Source organism: Sander lucioperca, chromosome 20 (assembly GCF_008315115.2).
Source record: "Sander lucioperca isolate FBNREF2018 chromosome 20, SLUC_FBN_1.2, whole genome shotgun sequence".
Taxonomy (NCBI): Eukaryota; Metazoa; Chordata; class Actinopteri; order Perciformes; family Percidae; genus Sander; species Sander lucioperca.
In genome coordinates, this window is record NC_050192.1 from 14337572 (window position 1) to 14358311 (window position 20740).

The following is a 20740-nucleotide window of genomic DNA, read 5'->3' on the forward strand; positions in this document are numbered from 1 at the left end:
CACTCTGTAGCTAAAACAGAGAGCTCAACACACAGGGTGAAAAGAGGAGCTGCAGCAATGTGCAGTACAACAAATATATGGTGTTTTCTGAAAATTAAACTACATAAACCTATTCTGGTACAATCTCTAAATACAATTATGAACCTGAAAATGAACATAATATGAGCACTTTAATTCTTAGACACTGATTATATTTAAAGCTGCAGCGCCCCTCAATGTTCCGGTTTTTCATTGTTAAGAAAACTTATTTCGCTAAGCAATGCTGTTGCAGAATAACATTTGTGACTTTCATCATTGAGTTGAACACTTTTCTACAACTGAATACAACTTTGAAGGCAAATTCCAATCTCACCTCTAATGTCAGTTTTGCACAAGATGGCAACACAGTCTTTCATCTGATTTAAAACAATATGATGAAATGGGAAAATGTCAAAGGTTTTGTTAAAACCTTTATAATAGGTTCTGAGGTGTTTCATCTGATGTAACATTGTGAAGGTATATATATGTCAGGAAGATTTGACAGTAGGGATCTTTCTGACCTGGGGCTCCAGAGATCTGTGCATCCTTGACAGCAGCTGCACACCACTCGCAGAAAGCAATAGAACCAAAAGCTGTAACGATTTCTCTTTGGTCTGTGGGCAGATAAACATGCACAATTATACATATGTTCAGTGCTACCTCTAGTGACACTAATATGTAGTGTTGTGCCCATTCTGTTGTAGTAAGGCTATTTTTTTCCAATCAAAAAAAATCATGCAAGGCCACAGACCAGAGGAGTGTAAACTAATGTATGTGACTAAGTTAAACACCTGAGCTAATGATGTACATATAGCAAGTGAGCATCGGCTCTGAGTATAAGGCCGTCACACTAACTGTAAACATGTTTTTGGCAATCAAATTATGCCATGAAAAGATTTGCTGCAGATTTTGGGGCCAAGATGTTGGTGTGCAAACTGGAAAAGCAAGTCTGAAAGAAACCTGCAAGATGAAGGGCGACAGGTTTATCTTAAAATACATAATTTTTCAAAGGAATGAAGATAAGGATGGCCCTCTAACCCCCCCCCCCCCTCCACTCTTTCTCTCCTCTCGCATTGTCTCTTATTCTGTCACACACACACACACACACACACACACACACACACACACACACAATTGCATTAGCACACAATCAACAGAATGCATTTATTTCACTTTATCTTAAAGAAACACATGTGAAAGAGCAGTAGCACATATGGTGCTCATTTCTGCACTAGTGGCCTAATGCTCTTAAGTCCATTCTTTTGTTGTGAGCATCATTGTTTTAAAGGGGAAGACAAAGCGGGCAGAGTCCCCGTGCTGCTGTTTCATAGTAGAAAGTAGAACACTGAGGCTATTGTGTATGTCACCTCCTAACTCCCTGCATGCTTACTAAAATTGCTGACAGACAAAAGGTCACAAATTGCAGGGCTGCATTTGGTAAAGAGAACCAAACATGATACCACACTTTTATCAATATCCTTGGTGCTTGATGCATCATACATCACTGAGGTCATGTCCTTTGTATTTTCTTTCAATTTGGGGGTTTTAGCAACCATTGTATAATTAAAAATCTGCAATAGTGAGTAGTTCGATGATTCCACGTATTTGATTTTAATTTGACTATAGGCTAAATATTACCATTAGTATCACCATTATGTTTGAGTCACAGAGGTATAGCATCCGATAATCCGCTTCATCCGCTTGTTTAGCAACATTTGCTGCTGTTCTGAAGGTATTTCCAGAATCTTTAAAGGTCCTATGACATGCTGCTCTTTGGATGCTTTTATATAGGCCTCAGTGGTCCCCTAATACTGTATCTGAAGTCTCTTTCCTGAAATTCAGCCTTGGTGCAGAATTACAGCCACTAGAGCCAGTCCCACGATGAGCTTTCCTTAGGACGTGCCATTTCTGTGTCTGTAGCTTTAAATGCTATTGAGGAGGAGAGAGGGGGGGCAAGGTAGAGGGTGGGGGTGTGGCCTTGACCAACTGCTACTTTGCAAGCCATGATGTCTCTCTCTCTCTCACGGGTGGGCCAAATTCTCTGGGCGGGCAAAGCAGAGAAAGGGGAGGTAACCTTGCCCCTTATGACCTCATAAGGAGAAGATTCCAGATCAGCCCATCTGAGCTTTCATTTTCTCAAAGGTAGAGCAGGATACCTCATAAAGTGAAACTTTCATGCCATGGGACCTTTAAAATAATCTTCATGTAGATGATAAAATTATATTCTGTCTGTTCCACAATAAAAAATAGTTTTAAGATATTCTCATGTTGCAGCTGTATTTTAAATCCAGATAGCTGAAAATTAAAACTTTTCTTCTTTTTAACCACGTCTTGAACATTATTGGATGGTTTAAAATTGTGTACACACATGATATCCCATTCAGGGTGAATTGTAATGTGAATGACTTTGTGATCCCTGACGTTTCATCTAGCGTCAGCATGAGGTCAGAATTTAAAACTTGTACTGTTTATGATCAAATTACTGCACAACTGACATTCCCATCAGTCTCTTCTTTGTGTTTTGTGCTACTCAGTAAATGTTAGCATGCTAACACGCTAACTAAGATGGTAAATATGGTGAACATTAGCTGGTCAACATCAGCATGTTAGCATCGTCATTGTGAGCATGCTTAAGTCAGCCTTTAGCTAAGTACAGCCTCACAGAGCAACTAGCATTACATCAAACTTGTTACAGACTTGTTAAAAAAAACAGGATTACCAACTCTCACGCTCTGTCTCTGGCATTTTTCAGTTTATAGTGAGTAAAAGTCTGAGCCGTTTACTCTGTAAAGTAAAAAAAATCATATCAAATGTATTATTACAGGAATTTTTAAAGCAACACTTGAGCACTTTTCCCGCTTTGGTCCCCCTACAGGTTGGAAGCGGAATTGTCCATTACTGCTGTCGTAATGTCTCATTATGTCTCATTCGAACTACAGATCCGCTATCTGGCAAACTTGCATAATGTAATGTAATGGACAATTCCGCTTCCAACCTGTAGGGGGACTGAAGCGGGAAAAGTGCTTGAGTGTTGCTTTAAGTTTTGCTGCTTAAATTTCTCCCTCATGACACTTTTCATAGAGCATGTGAAGACAATACTCTTAACTAATCAATTAAGTAAATACGAAAATAAGGTAACAGCAGGTATAACAATGAAAAAGAATTTTATTGAACCATAAGTTACTGTAGTTACATAAACCATTATTACAAAGGACTTTGAGCGTTTAGAAAATCATAATGCCTCTCTCATAGACTGTATTAATAATATACAGTCTATAGCCTCTCTCCTCTATTTAAAAGGCCAGTTCACCCAAATTACTTCTAAAATTACTATTTTCTTAATAACATCTAGTGGCATCTAAACATCCAGATAGTTCTTTTTTTTAGGTTTGTAAATGAATGGAAATGCATTTGTATTAAAATCTGCGTAATGAGATACATGGCAAAAACTGCTAATATGGTCACCACCACATTAACGTTACTGTTAACATGGAGGCTTTGAGGCCTTCCTGTGAGCACATATCCTCCTTTTTGTCCCAAGATTAACATTGGATATGATCGCTCTTGACAGATGATTTTCTTTCAGAGGCCCACCGAAGGATAAGCAAAAAGGGCACTTTTCTGCCTGAAGTCACTTTCGCTATAGGAGTTCTGCACAAGTTCTTCACAGAGTTGACACTTTTGGACTCAGGCAGGCTTTGTGAATGCTTTGTGAGAGCACTCTGAGTGGTAGTTTAACCTTTTAAGAGCAGATTGGAGCGGACAGCATCAGCCAAGAGTAGATGTGCGGTTATGTCTTAAAAGGGAGGGGCTTGAACGGGTATTCAGTTTGTTTTTTATCATAGAGTGTAGTGGAGGACCGACTGCAGACTGGCTCCCTCTCCTCTCCTCACACTCGACTAAAGAGCTCTACTTTGTCCCGTTAAGATCCACAGGTAAGTGCAAACACTTCGAACTACCTGCAAACTTAACTCTTACATTTTCACAGACGTGAGTAGGAAGAAAGTTCACGACGCCCCGGATGCTTTAGCTAATGAAAATGCATTTTTGACGATAGGAGATTATCACATTATGGGTCTCCACTCACTGTGCGCATGGGCTGCTGCTGATACTTTTCAGGATATCTTGGCTGTAAGCCGCTTCCTCTTTGTGCCCCAACAGTTCGCTAAAGGCAAAGTAAACTCATGATTGTGAGCTATAATAAACTTTTCTATGGGCCGAGTAGTGACGCTGTCATGTAAATGTTTTGTTAACCGCGGGACAACACAAAGAAAAGCGTATATGTCCACTCCTGCAATGCGCGCTCAGTCGTTCGGGGCGGGGGGTGTCTCCAAACCCCCGGCCAGCCAAGTTTCATCGCCTCAGCAGCCGGCGCGTGTTGCACGTTGACATCACACATTTTCGGTTGTTAATATCATTCAAAGCATCCTCGAAAGTCCTAAAGGAAAGCTGTGTTATTCACCCATAACTGCAAAATGTGTTAAAATGCTAACATTACAATGTGGAAGGTGTACAAAGTTGGCTACAGGCAAGTAAGGGTCCCTTATGGCTACCAGCACACCACATGCCCCTCAAAGATCAAATTTGATCATAAGGTGAATGTTGAGATGGAGAAGCTAATGGCCCTTTGGTTTATAAGCTTTAAACACATCTAGCATCTCCTGCAGACAAAGCCATAGGGCAGTCTTGCAAAAGGTAGGGCCTGCTCACTCTGCAGATAAATCCACTTCTCATCATTTGGAGATATCACATTCTTTGCAATCCCACCACCCCTGAGGCAAAAGGCTCTTTTCAACTCTCATTGTACTTGTGTTGGGCCAGCAAGTCTTTTGATCTCAGCTTTATTACATAGCTAGTATCTGTTAAATGGAAGCAAGTAAAATTGGAGAGGGGGGAGCTGCAGAGGGTAGATCTATAGGTCTTTTTCTTTTTTTGAATGCTTTCAGGGCAGAGACAGCATAGTAATTGTCCATGAAACTGTATCTGATAAGTTGTGCAGTGTTTGGAAAACACATGGAGAGTGCCCTCCGCTCCTTATAAGGTGCAGGCCCAACCTGGTGACAGGTGATTGGAATAGCCTCTGGAATGCAATACATAACAGTCTTCTAGCACAGAGGTTCCCAACACTTTTTGTCTGATGTACCCCTACAGCCCTGTCAGATGAACTAAAGTAGGCCTATACTTTCTTGGACATCACCCGTCACGTTCAAAATGTGTCCATTTGTATTTATTTCAAACTGGAAGTTATTTAACACTATAAACTTGAACTGAACTTCAATTTGAGCTGAAGGTTATTAGGTTGGTTTGTCACATTTACATTCGTACTACAAAGTAGCTGGATATTTCAGCCATGTATCCATTACTTTTAGCTAATTATTTCAAATGTTCATTACTTTCAGCAAATTATTTCAACTGTTTATTCATTACTTTTAGCTAATTATTTCAGCTGTTTATCCAGGACTTAGCTACTTCAACTATTTTCCACTACTTTTAGCTTTTTAACACCTTCAGCTACCTATTTCAACCATTTAACTACTATTTTTGAGCTAATTATTTCAGATGTTTATCTATTATTTTAAGCTAACTATTTCAACAGTATATCCAGGAAATGTAGGTACTTCAACTATTTTCCACGACTTTTAGCTTTTTCACCATTTCGCTAATACTTTCAGCTAACTATTTCAAGCACACTATTCCAACTGTTTACCTTTTACTTTAAGCTCAGTATTTCAACCGTTTATCCATTTCTTTAAGCTAACTATTTCAACCTTTATCTAACATTTTAAGTTAACTTTTTGACCTACCTGCTCGCATGCTAACTACTTTTCACGCACTCTCAATCACAACATGTAGTGTTCAGGTGTTACAACTGACTCAACACGGATTTTTAAAAAATCAAATCCTGATTTCTTTTCAATTTAGTTGAGCCTCTTTATCTTTTCAAATACTCCATAGCAGCTACATCAGTATTTCCTGAGAAACAAGCACCCCTAACGGCAGTCGCTACACTAGACATTTTTTTTCAGTTTTTTGCATGTATGTTCACACGCATACTCTCACTCAGCTATTTTTGGGCTGAAACACACAGCAAACTGCAGGCTTTACACTAGAATGCATGTAGTGCTTTGTAGTTTACATAGAAGGGGATTTTTATAATTGGCACGGTATGATATGGGTGCAGAAGAATCTGGAGGTAATTGCACAGAGTGATAACAGGGGTTTGGCAGTGTGGGGCGAGGGCCAGGGTTAGGGCTGGGCGGGCAGGATGTAGGGAACACTGCCATGCATTTCCGGAGTCTGGCTCTGGACTGCACAGTGCGGTAAAGGCTTCCAGTTACTGTATGCTGGCTCCCTCTCCTTCTCCCTCCCTTGTCTCATACACTTGATTAAAGTTAAATGTTGGATCAGGTAATTATTGTTCCTCAATCTCAACATAATCAACATGTGCTAAAGCATGGGGCATTCATGAATCTATCCTTATGCAGTAATGCGTTAACATGTATGCAGTATATGTGTGTGCATTGTTATAGTTTGATCCTAGATACTCATAATCCACCACAGTATCAAGTTCCAAAGCAAGAATCCAGAGTTTCCTTGCAAGGCAATAGTTTCTTACCACTACTGAGCTAAAGCAGCCAAGCAAGTGGCAAACTGAATTTGAATAGAATGGAAAACTGGCAGAGGCGATTTTCTAACATAAATGATCAGACCGTACTGCTCTTTTTTAAATAGATGTTTACCTATACTGTGTTCAGTTTGTAGGTTTTCCAAATGTGGTTTGGTTTCCAGTGATGGCATGCTGACATGTCAGTCCAAACATACATTGTTTCTGCACAGCAGGTGCCAGAGCTATTTTCTGGTTTCTTCTCATAACAGACCAGTGGAACTATGTCAAGCATGTTTCCTGTGTTCCGGTCTTTGGCTTACTTTTATGCAGATTTGTTTGTTTTAAGAATATGGTTTTAGACAGAGATGCTTCCCCACCATGCCTGCAGAACCACAAGCAAAATGATTTCTGTTTATCAACGATGGGCCTGTCATCAGTGTTGCCTCGCATAAAGTTAGTTGAGGTTTGTGTCTTCTGGACAACAGCAGGAGTAGGACATGGTTCAGCTCATTTAAGGTGATTGTGATGGTCGTGCAGCTAGCGCTGCTACTCTGGCCCTGGACCGGAGCCCCACAGCGTACTCATTCTGTTCCCCCTCGCTTTTGAATTCGATAGCATGTAATTTGAATGCGCTGCAACCAGAACCACACACTAAGTTGTATAATATGGTGAGCTTGGACGGACAGGCAGATCTCGAGTTGGAAAATAATTCTTAACTATTTCACCGGGTAGCGAGGGTCAACAAGTAATAGGCAAAAACTGGTAGCCCTTCTTAATTGCTTGTGAAGTCACACAAAGGCATGAAACCTTAGAGGATATATATTTAGGTCCTGGATATTATGCTGTTAGAGTTTTGCAGATGTTTGTCGTATAAATCTAAAATTCCTGTTATTTGCCATTTTAAAAAGAAAAACCTCTGTCCTCGTTATGCAGCCAAGCTGACATGGAACATACTGTAGGGGAATATCCACGGTGCTTTTGGATCTTTCTGGCATTTGTTCACTGCACAGTCTCTTGGGTGCAGTGATTCTCCCCTTCTAGTTGACCCCACACCCCAGCCTATATAAGATTCACCATCAAATGAAGTCTTATTTAATAAACCATATTTACAAAGCTCTTTTAAAACAAAGGATTCAATACATACACATGCGTAAAGAATTTCATTATGATCCTTTGTCCCAGGATCTGTATCTTTCTAAACTATTTCCCAAACTTTGATGCTCCTGTCTGAAACAGTCATGTGGGCATGAAAGACCTGCGTTTGAATTCCTCTGGGCTTTAGTCACACTCTAATGAAGAGGGTTTGTTAGATCAGCCTCTCACTCATGTCGTTTTCTGACTTTAAAGTGCTATCACTCAAGGCCAGATTGCCTAATAGGCAGCATGGCATGTCAGTGTTGGTAATTGGCACATTGGCCCACCATCTGCTTGTTGCCAGATGCCAAGCTCTGCCAGAAGTTTCATAGTTCTAAAAAAAAAAGAATTATTGTATTTTTTTCCCTTCAACTAAATCTTTAGTTTTTTTTTACTGGGTGATGATTTAATTCATGAGGCAGCCTTGCTTCATATCTTAAAAGGTAAAACCTCCTCTTTTACTCACGTGATTTACATTTCATATGGTTTTTGTGGATGATTGATTGTGCTAGAGTGAGGTCAGTGCTCCCAAGCAGCGCTTCTGATGTCATCCTGCAAAGATGCATGTTCTCCCCTACGTTCCCCAAAGCGGGTTGTTCGGAGAAGTGTACAACGTTGTTAAGAGGGACATTTAGCCTTTGGGCTTCTTCTCATCTGATAAAACAAGCACAGGAAATGTCTCTGTTGGCTGATTGGTCTTGTGTTTTCCTTCAGCGTCCTCCCATTGGGACCTCAGACGTGCACAGTGTGTCCCTGTGGCAGAGAAACCACCTTACTTGTCTCTCTCCTAACAGCTACATGAACTTTCCCTTAGCCCCTCTCCTCTCCTCTCCTCTCCTTTACTACCAATCTATTCTACCTCAGCCCTTTTCTCCAAAAAAGAAATGATTACTATAACGTTTATTCTCACTTCACCCTACTTGTTCTCTTTGCCAGCTTTCCATTATTTCCTCCCTGTCCTCTCTTCACCTCCCCTCCCCTCCTCCTCCTCCCCCTCCTACCTTCTCCTTTCAGCCTCTCGTCTTCCTCCCATAGCGTCTCAAAACTAAACAAACATGGCTAATCAAGAGCCTGTCAAATCACCTTCTTAAAGTCCCATATTTTGGGGTAATGGGGAATTAAGGGAACGTGGAGGTAATAAGGTGATGTAAATCCCAGCGGCGTGTGAAAAATACCATTGAGTGTAAACACATGACCGGTGAGGTCATGTGTTTACACGGTTAGCGAGGTTAACCACTCTATGAATTGCACGGGGGAAAACAGATAGGGTAGTGTGCAGGTCAGTTATAGCCTGCTGGATTTCTACTTGTGGCTACAGAGGCGCTGCGTGTGCTGAAGTGTGTATGGCGAATGTGAAGAACAGCTTGGAGAGTCCATATTGGACAACTGCCATCATGGGAGTGAGAACTGGCGAGATTGGGCTCATATGTGGTGATGATGGAAGTGAGGACTTGCCTCATACACATAAAACAATCACTGTGTCCTTACATGGGTATTAACATTAGTCAGACTTCTATTGTAATTCTGTTTCATTCTTTGGAAGAGCTTCAAAGTTGAGAGTAGGTTTTATTCCAACCAAGTCCTGAGTATTTGAACATTTAGTTTTTAAGTTTTGTTGTCAAATCTAAGGAGAATACAATGTTGTCAGAGGGTTAGTTAGTTATTTTTTATTGTTAACACCATTTGAACACCTAACAATTAAAATGATATATATTCCATGACACATAAACGTAATGATAGGTTTCTCTACTGTCCCAGAATTGTCCAAGAGACTGTATCTTTGTGTCCCAGGTGCTATTGTTAATGTCTCAAGGACAATGGGACATAATAAATTTTGAGCGTTGCCGGCCTATACATAGGAAAACTGAGAAAAAAGGAAGTCCTCACATTTGAGAAGGTGGAACCAGTAAATGTTTACTATTTGCACTTTTTTTGCTTTGTAGGGGACTTAAACCTATATTAACTATTTTTTCAAACACATTCGTGACATATTATCGCCAATTGAGTTGATATGACAAATGTGTTAGCAAAAACAGCAACATTATCATTCATTTGGAACCTTTCAACTGTAAGTCTAACATTCTATCTCCTTGTAGCTCTGCTTTTGGTCTCCACCAACTTCTGAGGTAAATATCATGCCCTTTAGCAGCTAAATACTCAACTATGTGTTTTAGCTACCATAGTCAATAGCTAATACAGTAATCGGCCTGGTAGTGTACAGTTTAATTTCTTCATTGGTAAAAAGCTACCTGATGTATCTGAAAATGACAACGATGAGAGCGGTGAGAGTGAACTAAAACATTAAAGTTGTGGCTCGGATAACCAGATGATCTGTGGGCTCGTCGCTAAGAGCAACACCTTTCCCAAAACACATTATAGATTATAGCAACCTTAAGCCAATTATCGACAATCAAAAGTGTGGGTACTCATTTAATCAACTTGTTTCAACACTAAAATAAAATGTCATTGAATCATGAAGTTTCTTAAACCATTCTTGATCTGATATTTAAAATCAGACTCTGCACGTGGGTCTTATAGCTAGGCACGTTGTTTGAAATGGTCCGCATCCATCTTTTCCATCTGAATAAGCCAGTCAGGCAGCAGCACAGTCTGAGGTCTGTGTCGGGGCTGCAGTCGGGAGCAGCGGTAATTGTTTAAGAGTGCATTTATAGACTGTACTCTTTGTGCTTCCTAATCAGAAGCATACTCAGGCATTTACATATGAGCCTCCGAGGATTGCTCAGGAACAGGAGAGTAAGAAAGCCGGCTCTAGTGGGCCACTCCGCTGTTGCCATTTCTTTCCACTTCATATGTTGCTGCCCTGTTGGGGGGGGGTGAAAGTGATTAAGGCGGAAGATCAAAAGCACAGAACGGCTAATGCAAAGCCTTTCCTCTCTTAACACCAGTAATAAATGTAGGTGTATGTGTCTATATTTGTGTCTTTGAGACAACGATACCAACTATTTCTCAAAAAAGTAGAAATCCAATGCTCTCATCTGGCTCCCAATCGGAGACCTTTATAGATTAGATCTGTTCTTGTGGATTCATTTCAGTATGCATTATGTAATTTGTCAATTTTTCTCTCTGTACTCTAACTCGGGTCTGGCAAGGGGACAAGAAGAACAAAAATATGGCCTCAGAAAACCATTTTAATCAGACAGTCCTCCGCAGGGACAGAGGCTGGCAAAGGAGAGATCTTTACCTCATCAGAGCTCTGCCAGTGGTGATTGGGTGAAACACTCAGTCAGGTTTTTATTGAAAAACCCCAGCTCTGTACTGGAGGGCCTTTACTGTAATAGAGCAGCTCTACAGCTGCCGAGGTGACAGCTAAATGGTACTTATTAAACTAAGGGCTGATTCATACTAAAATATATGCCCTACTGCAGTTTAACCTTGTTGGAGGCTTACGGTTCGGCTTTAATGCCGAAGTCCAGTCACATTTTTTATGACTGAGATACATATGCATCCATCCTCTGCGATTATCCTCTGATCAGACAGCAGAGTTCACTAATTTCCTACGTTAAACAGACACATGAATACAATTATTTGATATAGACGAAATTCATCTTTCAATTTGAGTTGTAATAGCCACTTGAACTATGTGTGTGTTTAGATGAAAGCTTTCTTAGAGCAGCACCTCGGCGAGGATAATAGCTGTGGGTCCCATCGTCTCTGCTTATTTACCCAGTACACAGTTCTCTGCACAAATTGAGCATGACGTCTAATGAAGTGTGAGCGTGGATTAATTACCCTCGTATTCAGACTAATGGCTCATTCTCTTCTGATTAATGATGACATGTCCTACGAAGGAGGGCACAGCTAAAACATATCAACAATTTTATGTTAAAAGGAGATATCTGTTTCGATATCTGTAACTACTTAAAAATAATGGTGTTTATATGAAAACACTCTTTAAGTCATTCAGTGCCCTGACATAGGGAGAATGTAGCTGTAACCATCCTTCTATTATCAGATAAAAAGCAATGAACATCGCTTGTAGGAATCATTTGGTGGTGTGTGATGATTTGTAAGTATGAGTATGTGGATGTGCCACTAGTAATTTAGTTTATTTTATTTTAGTACTAGTTATGATTTTTAGGAGCAAGTGAAACTGGCTACAATAGCCTGACTGATACTGGATTTTTGAGGCCAGTAACAATGTAAGAATCGAGAGTTTTAAAAAACCTGATGTATTCCAAATAGTCATATTTTTCATAAATGCATAACAAATAAATGTTTAGAAATATTTCTTAAATTAGTTTTTTTATAGTATTAGTGCCCAAGATATGTACTGACCTGAGCATTTTGGTGGTACTGTATAAAACTTGTCAGTGCTCTCTGGTGGACAAACTATGTAATGGCAACACGGTGTCTAAATGACCTAAAAAATGTAGCCTTCATTTACGGCAATTTTTACAATTATTTTTATTTTTACAATGCCAATATATTCACTGTTACCGATATATCTCCATTAAGATAATATCGGTCAAGCTCTACTTACAGTTTGGCTGCTTAAATATATTGGTGTATTAGCATGTTTTTGGGCTTTATTTATAAGGGTTAAACATAATCTAAAGCAGAAACCATAATTAGGTTTTTGGGATCAATTTGGAAGAAAATGGTTTGAGCAAATGTTTTTAGGTGGATTGTTCATTGGATAAGATGTTGAAGAAGGCAGAAATAGTGCATTAGAGGGATGGGGTGCCCATTCTGGCTGGCCTCATTAAACCTGCCTTAATGAGAAACAAAACACCCAGACGCCCCCCTAGAACAATGGCTTCTTGTTATCAAAGAGTCTGCGTCCCGTGTATGATGGAGTCTGGCTTGTGTCCCAGCAGATTTTTCACGAGACTCAGAGTCGAGCCCTGAGTCCCGCAGTGCCACTCACTTCTGTGACAGCCACCTGGGAGACCACCTTGGAAAATGGGCCCCTATTAGTTCAGGTTAGACTTAATGACCAGTAATGGTACACCGGCCAAGCCAAACTGTGCAAAAGGGCTCCGGGCAGGCCGAAATGAAATACCAGTCACTCAAGCTCTGAACATAAACACAAGGTGGGTGGTGGGTGGGGTGAATAGGTATGTCTGTAGGTGTGTGTATGAGGGCGTTTAGACATGCATCTATGTGTTTGAGAGAAGAAGTAACCCAGATGGAGGAGACAATTTTCAAGCACGAGGACATGGATGAACCCCCCATGGACAGATTATTGCCGGGGGGGGGCGGCTGTGGTTTTGGATTTATTCCCATTTAGCTCTGCTTTGTGAACCAAATCTCATTTCCAGTTTTGCCATCAGCTAAAAAAAGCTTGCAGCAACTTCAACGGAGCAACCAGAGAAGCCTCCTAAGAGCACCGCTCAATTATTTACAATTTCATGGCTGTCTGAGATATGTGTTATTCTAATAAATTTAGGAATTAGGAGGCTTAACTACCACACATATATTAACCTCTAAAGCCTCAATTTAGTGGTAAATGCCACATCATGTTAATGGCATTCAATGATTGCATCTTCCATGGTCTAAATAGTCCGTGGTCTAGAATTAGTACAGGCATTTAAAGTAAGAAATTTCACCATTTAAAATGGTATGATATGAGTTAATCAGCCACTGAATACATTTACTTTACTCCCAGGGAGAATGAGCTGCAGAGCTCCCAGGCCGGCAAAAGGCAGACAGAGAAACATGTAAAAAAGTGTAATCTTCAATGAAAGAGACGAAGACTGAGGAAGAGAGAGAGAGAGAGCTTTGTTATGTCTCATGAAGCTCTAGGGTTTCCTGGAATTTCTGGCAATGCTTTCCAAAGTCACATAACCACAGAAAGAGAAGAAATAGAGACAGACGGGGGGTAACTCTCCTGAAGGACACAGTTCAAGATGCTCTACTGACAATCGCTGCTCTGCCACTGTATACTGCAGATATGAAGATCTCTGGTGTTTGCACTGGCAGTCACTTTTGCCTTTACTAGACTGACAGAAACAATGAAAACAGTACAAACACACCTGCAGAGAGTGTAGAGTATAAGGTGTCATACATTACCTACTGTATACCTACAGATTAAAGACCCTGGCTCGGGTCTTTCACCTCGAGGGGGAACAGTAGACGTGTACCCGTCCAAGCTGGCTGGCTGCCACACTAATAATAACAGCCAGCACACCCATGCACGAAAATGAGATCTGGTAAAGCTAGTGAACTTTAGCCCTGTAGAGCCCTGAAAGGATTTGAGGTATGAGGAGAGTGGAATGTATTTTTTGGACGGAGGGGTGAGTTCTCTGTCACTTAGAGAATGTGAATCCGCTGATTCAAAAGCAATGCTAATGCTTTAATACCGTCAAATTTGATCCAACAGACCACTGAAAGATCGGAAAAAATGCCATATTTTCTACAGAGGTATGATATCTGTTGGGATTTCGTCTTCGTCTCAATGAAAGAGCTTCACATTTCTAGTTCCTGGCATCATATCTGTCAACCATTGTAGGTGGACTGGGATTAGGACTGGTTTACTTCACGGAATTTTGTGCTGACTTCTGCAGTCCTTTGTCAAGAGCTATGCTCTGCCTTTTTCTATTACAGTCCTCCTTCCTATAACTACAGTGTTTTCTTCCCCGTGCTGGCTGCTCGATATGTACCAGCTTACACTTGGAGAAAAGTATTACAGTAAAATTCATGAAGTATTGAATTTAATCTCTTAGATAGACCTAAACCTTTTGTTGTCAATGCAATGCAAAATGTATTCCTGCTGACTGTAGCATGTGGAGCAAATGTGTAGTGCATGGAAGACATAAAACACAAAGAAGACAAACAAGATGCAAAGGTTTCACGCCATTCAACAGTTAGTGAAGGTAACACATTTTTTAGCATTTAGCTAAAAGAAAAGTGAATAATGGAGTTACATTTGCCACGTGGCCAGAAACATGACACATGATCTGCTGAATGCGTAAATAGCATGCTGTTTCCCAACTCTTTGCCTTCAAGTGGCCGCAAAAAATCAATTAAAGCTGCAGTGGGTAGAGAGCAAAAAAATTGCAGGATTTGAAGTAGAATGAAATCTCTTCCTGCAGCTCTCCCCTCTCTGTTGCACGGGCAATACATATAACATATACACTCATAACACATTTTGGAGAGAAACACTGAATACAAACATAACTGTTTGTATAAAGTACCTTTTAAGGGAGCCTAACAGTGATATATGTAAGTATGCAATATAACTTGATCCTGTTGAATGCCTCTCAACATAATTAAACACAAATTTTCTTTTCCAAGTTAGTGTCCACTAAAGCCCATTTATCAACTGTCTGCTGAGTATACTGACCAGAGATATCAAGCAGTTTCCACACCTGGCTATGAGTCCCAGCATATCCACCATTAACTGGCTTGGCCCCGCATCAACTCTCTGAGAGCATGTCAGGGCCGCATGAATATCCACAGAGATGAGAGAGAGAGAGAGAGTCATAAGATTAAAACAAAACATCCCTGACTGTCTGCGCTGAAAATCTCGTTATTACCATTCCTTTTTCTGTGTGTATTTTTGCAAGTGTCCTGTCTGTGCTTTTGCTAAAGGAACCCTCGATTTCTCCCAGTATGAACTGAAAGCACTGTCAGGGGATCACTCCACCTCTTCCCATCCGTTGTGAATAGTCCCTCTCGGTCAGGTCATCTTGCCCGCCCGCCCGCCACCCCACCCACAACCCTACCCGCTCCTTAATCTCCTCCTATCTATCTCCAGGAATGCAGCCCCTTATTTTGAAAAAATACCTTGTCATGTAATACCCTTGAAAAGCCTCGCAGCACGCTTCAAAAAATTGCCATTCCGCTGCTGTGATTTACTGACTTGTGTGTTAAAACAAGGCAAGACAGATAAAGATTTATGACATTTGGAGAGATTTAAATAAATATGTGCTCTGTAAAAGTGATTTTCTTTGTGTCTTCTTGTGATGCATGCACAAAAAAGGCAAACTTGTGTTAGGGTTTGCACTCAACTGTCATGTTTTCAACAGGCTCTCAGTATGTGGGGGCATTGCATCATGCGTTTAAGCCTCACTCTAACCCCATGTATGTTTCCATGTAAGGTATGATGGGAAGACGTTCTCTCTTAGTGTGGTTTGAGCCAGCCACATTAATCACTCTGCCGTTTATATTCCCCTTTTTTTTTTTTTTTTTTTTTTAATCCCTCCGGTTTTTTCTCCTTCTTTCACCAAAGTGTAATTTCTCTTCGGCCACGGAGAGCCACACGTCCACCACGACAGGAACGTGGCTTTTATAGGAAGCATGTCACAAATGTTCAGCAGATCCATTTGCTTTCCTTTTTTTGCCATAGAGAAACACATCAGGAACCTCTCAAGCTTTATGAGAAATACATTTTTTTATGTTCCACTTAATGTTTCCAGCATGTCATGTTATTGCCCGTATACCAGAGGCTGTGGGCTGCTGTGAATCATGCTAATCACGTATACTTTTACATTTTAGTCATTGAGCTTTGGTGCATATCCCAAGTGACTTTCACTTATTAAAAAAGTACAAGTTCGGGATCTTGCCTGGGGGCCTTATTGCCAGGCGCGCTGGCTTTTTGCAGTGATTGAAACTGTGAACTTTCAGTTTCTGGTTATAAGAGCTGAACTTTAGCTCACAGATCTGAAAGAAAGCAAGGATTTTAAGCGTAGTAGAGGTCATTTCTGCTCTGTTCCGTCCTGTTTTATCCTTTTCCGTTCAACTCTGCTTTATTGCCATCAGCTGGATAAACTGTTCTGTCGCTGCAGTGTCGGCAGTAGACCCACCATATATCAGCACTCTGATTCCACTAGTCTCTCTGGTCAGCTTACTAGTAGCAGATTAATGTCCTGTTGAGGAGACAGACTCCTGCCCAGGCCTCATTTACTCTGACAAAAGGCAGGTGTCAAGATGGGATGTCCTAAAGGAACAAGAGGAGGCTGCTTTTCCTTCGGAAATGGAGCTGAGAGAAGGATGAGTAATGAGTTCACGACAAGTCACATGTTCTGGTGTGCATTGCCTAAAATGAGAAAACTCTGCCAATGATGCAATAGGTTTCCAAGACCATTAAATGACCTGTTCATTGAGATTACTATCACCTCCTTTGTCATTAGCTTCATACAGCATCTGTCTGTCATTATTTATTTACAATGATATTTAATAGACTTAAAAGTCACAGTGTGCCCTAAGGTACTGAGAGACTCAATGATGTTGTCCTTGTGTATTCATCATAACATTGGTTTGTTATGACAGGAAAATGATGTGGAAAATTGCATGTATTTATTCATTAGTCCTGGTTTGTTTTATACTATTATAATGTATGTAAACATACAGCCCTTGATAGCATGTATGTTCTGACATTGCATTTGGTCCTGAGTGACAAAAGTTTTTTTTAGATTATTTTTTTGGGCATTTTTAGGCCTTTATTGACAGGACAGCTGAAGAAATGAAGCGGGTGAGGGGGGGGGGGGGGGACATGCAGCAAAGGGCCGCAGGTCGGAGTCGAACCCGGGCCCGCTGCATCGAGGAGTAAACCTCTATATATGGGCGCCCGCTCTACCAACTGAGCTATCCGGGCGCCCAAAGATGAAGGTTTTGACTATAAATGTCCTTGTGGACTTACACAACAGACTGTTAACATCGCATGTCAAGTGCGTGGTGCATATTTATTCAGATTATTTGACATTCAGGATACTTGCACCAGAATACCTGATGCATTTTGGTAGGTGCAAGGAGGTTCTTACATAAGAGGGCTGCAGTGCTGAAAACTAAAACAGGTAACAGGATAGGAAAGAGCCTGAATGGCTTGTTTATGACTTTGTTCATTGCTGGGCAGCAACACAAAATATTTTTAAAAAAAAAAGTAACGTCTAAAATGAGATATTTCAGTAGTTCATTAAATTCAACTCAATCAATATAATGATGCTAGTGGAACTCTTGCACCATCAATCAACAGATTATTTCACTTCAGGGAGATGCAGCTACAGGTAATTAGCTTGGTTTAACATAAAGACTGGTAGCAGGAAGAAACAGTAACACTAACCTGTCTAAAACCACACGGTTTGAACAAATTAAGCAAACAAATTAAGCTAGGTGATTTCTTTTACTTTCTGACCCTTTTTCGCCCTGCTTCCAGTCTTTAAGCTAAGCTAAGTCATCTAATTCACTGCTAGAAGGGTATTTCTAAATATGGCTAACTTTTCCTTTAAAATTGTAAAAAGATATATATTTTTTGCAAATTATAAAAAATGTACAGTCCATTCTCCATCACCAAGCATAGCTTAAACTGTTACAAGAAATATGCATTTATACGTTCAAGTTTTTGTACTGATTAAGCAATCACACAGAGCCAGGCTAGCTGTTTCCCGATGTTTTCAATTTTTGTGCTAGCTAAGCTAAGTGCCTACTAGCTGGACCTTGATATTCTGTGTACAAGAATGAGACCAGTATCAATCTTGTCATCTAACATTCATCAAGAAAGTAGATAAACATATTTCCCAAATTGTCGAACTATTCCTTTGAGATTGAATACAAAAGTTCAGTGACTTGTTAAGTTGGTTTTGCAAAAAAACTAAAATCAAGTAGGCCTACAAGTCCCTTTATTTATTGTTTTGTGCTGTGCTGAGTGTAGGCTTTCCCCCAGCAGTTTTCCTCCATTGCTGGCGGTTCACACACGCTCCAAAAATGTCCCTGATAATTTGATAAATTTCTTGCAAAATGACATACCCACATATTTTTTGCAGTGTGGCAGTAGCAGGAGAATGTCAGAGCCGCTTCATATAGCGTGGGGGGGCAGATAAACAAACCGTTTCTAACTTAGGCCGAGGACTGTGGCGATTGAGACGGCTGCTTTTTCACCAAGAGGAATGTTCCCTTCCATGGGGCTCTGATTCAAAGTGCACTGCTGAGACTCTGGTATAAAGCTCATATGTGAAAGTGAAGAAAGCTTTTGTGTGTGTTTAAAAATGAAATGTCAGCGTAGTGAAAGGATCGGTGTGCCTCTCTTTCATGACTCCTGAGTCGTGCAGGTGTGTGTGTGTCTGCCCAACAGTGTTTGCTGAGATGTCACGACAGGTCCAACATCACCATCAGTCATGCTGTTTTGAGAGGGAGCCAACTCTGCGGCCACTGTGTAGTGAGTGTGAGAGCTCTATCTCGCTGTGCACACAGCATGCAAAGGAACCTCCCCCCCCCCCCCCCTTTTTTTTTTTCTTCTTTTTCCCCGTTTGGTTACGGGAAAAGGCAGCATTTTTTCTTTCCATATTTGGTCATGTGGAGCACGGCCAGGGAGCAGTAGCCTTTTGATGCCGTACAAACATCCCTATTTTGTGTGGGATTTGTACTTTTTGGAATGCTTTTTCTCCCTATTTTGTCTGATTGTGGGTGTAGCATCTAAAAGTGCACTTTAAAAGGGACACAAGCCTTTTAAAAGTCAAAGACTGGAGAGGAATTGTGCTGGCTCTTGCTGCTGTTTCAAATAAGTTGCCTTTTTACAGTATTATTTATGATTTGGGCAGCAAGAATCCAACTTCTAATGCAAATGTCCCTCTTAAAACCAACATTTAAAAGTCGGAACAATGTTTTATAACCATTCTTTTTCAGGCAACTGCTACATGAACTCTCTTGGGCAGTTATTTAATTTGGTAAATTGGATCAGCAGCTGACAAATACAAATTTCTCATCTCATTTCAGTGGTTAACTTTAAAGGGCTTCAAGTAAACTTTTAGCTGAAGCTGGATTTAGTTAGATTTCCTGAAAATAAGAATACAGATGGTATGTTTTCAGTTTAAATGGACTATCTGTGTGCTAAAACCTGCTCTCCAAAAGCTGTGAGATTCAGATGATGGATATGGCATGTTGGGGAAATGTTTTTATTGCAATTTAAGTGTGACTTAGCTTCAGGAATGACGTTTAAAGACATATAAACACACACCCTCAACCTGAAGGGGAATGCCGGCTGGTGAAGCGCAGGTGTTTTCTGCTGTCTATCCACAGAAGTGAAAGGTCATAATACCTTGACATCTCATGTGATGAGCGGCACAAAACTCCCATCCCTGTGTGGAACCGTGAGAGGAGAAAATATTAAAAGAACAGTGAGTCATAGTCTAAATATATTTGATAGATGACAGTGTGCTCAAAGTTTAGTGAGGTTATCTGGCTGACAGTGGAAAATAAAACACACGATTGAAGAATGCTACATAGAGAGTAATTTGTTTCAATCAGGGCAACACAAGAGTTTAGAAAGTATCCAACTACAGCTTCCTTTCCAAAAGAGATTTGGCAGTTTGAGAGATAATTGAAACAAATGCTATTTATCGTCATGAGGCTATCACAACATGCTGTTTGAGAAAATAAGACTGTGTCATGATGGTTAGAGCTGAGTCGGACAGTACTTTAAAGAATAATTACAGTTTTTAGGGTTTACGTTTTGTAGTTTCGGTTCTTTTTTATTGGCTGTGATAAGTAATTACTAAGATCTGGGAACATGGAGTCATCATTACAAAACAGGGCAAGAAACACAAGCGGTCTGACGATCAGACTGGTTGTAAACATACCAAGAGTCAAGCCAGATTATCTAAACCACTTAATATTGGATTCAAAACTGAAAACTTGGTTGTTGCTAATAAACTCTCATTGCACAGGAAAACTGTATGTGCACAATTATGGTAAGTACAGTGGGTCAAAGTTCAACCAGGAAGTTGGTCTTTAAATGTACCTTTTGAAAGAAGAAACACCTTCCCAGAACTCTGCATTTAACTGTGCAATCTTATTCCAATAACTGATTGCCAAAACTACAAAAAAAGTCCAAGTTATCCTAACTTATTTTCTCACGTTCAGCCTTGGGTCCTACATGAACACAAAATTTTTCGCTAACTAACGTTTGAACTGTTTCGGTTATTTCATGATATATTTGTGTTTTTGTCTTGGCTTTTCACACTGCTTTGTAGTGGGCGGGGCTTGGCTGGATACAGGTGATGTCACGTATTGTGCACCCATCAG

The 20740-nt window shown here is 40.4% G+C and overlaps 1 protein-coding gene across 14 annotated transcripts in view; it reads left to right on the plus strand.

Moving 5' to 3' along the window:
* The first annotated feature begins 3616 nt into the window (after nucleotides 1-3616).
* cald1a (caldesmon 1a) overlaps nucleotides 3617-20740 on the plus strand; it is a 64814-nt gene continuing 47690 nt past the window's right edge. For 3 of the 14 annotated variants that reach the window (XM_031284758.2, XM_031284762.2, XM_035995938.1), the window contains exon 1: nucleotides 3625-3953. The gene's annotated coding sequence lies outside the window, so the exon portion shown is untranslated. Of the gene's footprint in view, nucleotides 3954-18850; nucleotides 18876-20740 lie in introns of those variants that run through there. The other 11 variants (XR_004102509.2, XM_031284761.2, XR_004102508.2 and 8 more) reach the window with 9 other exon arrangements.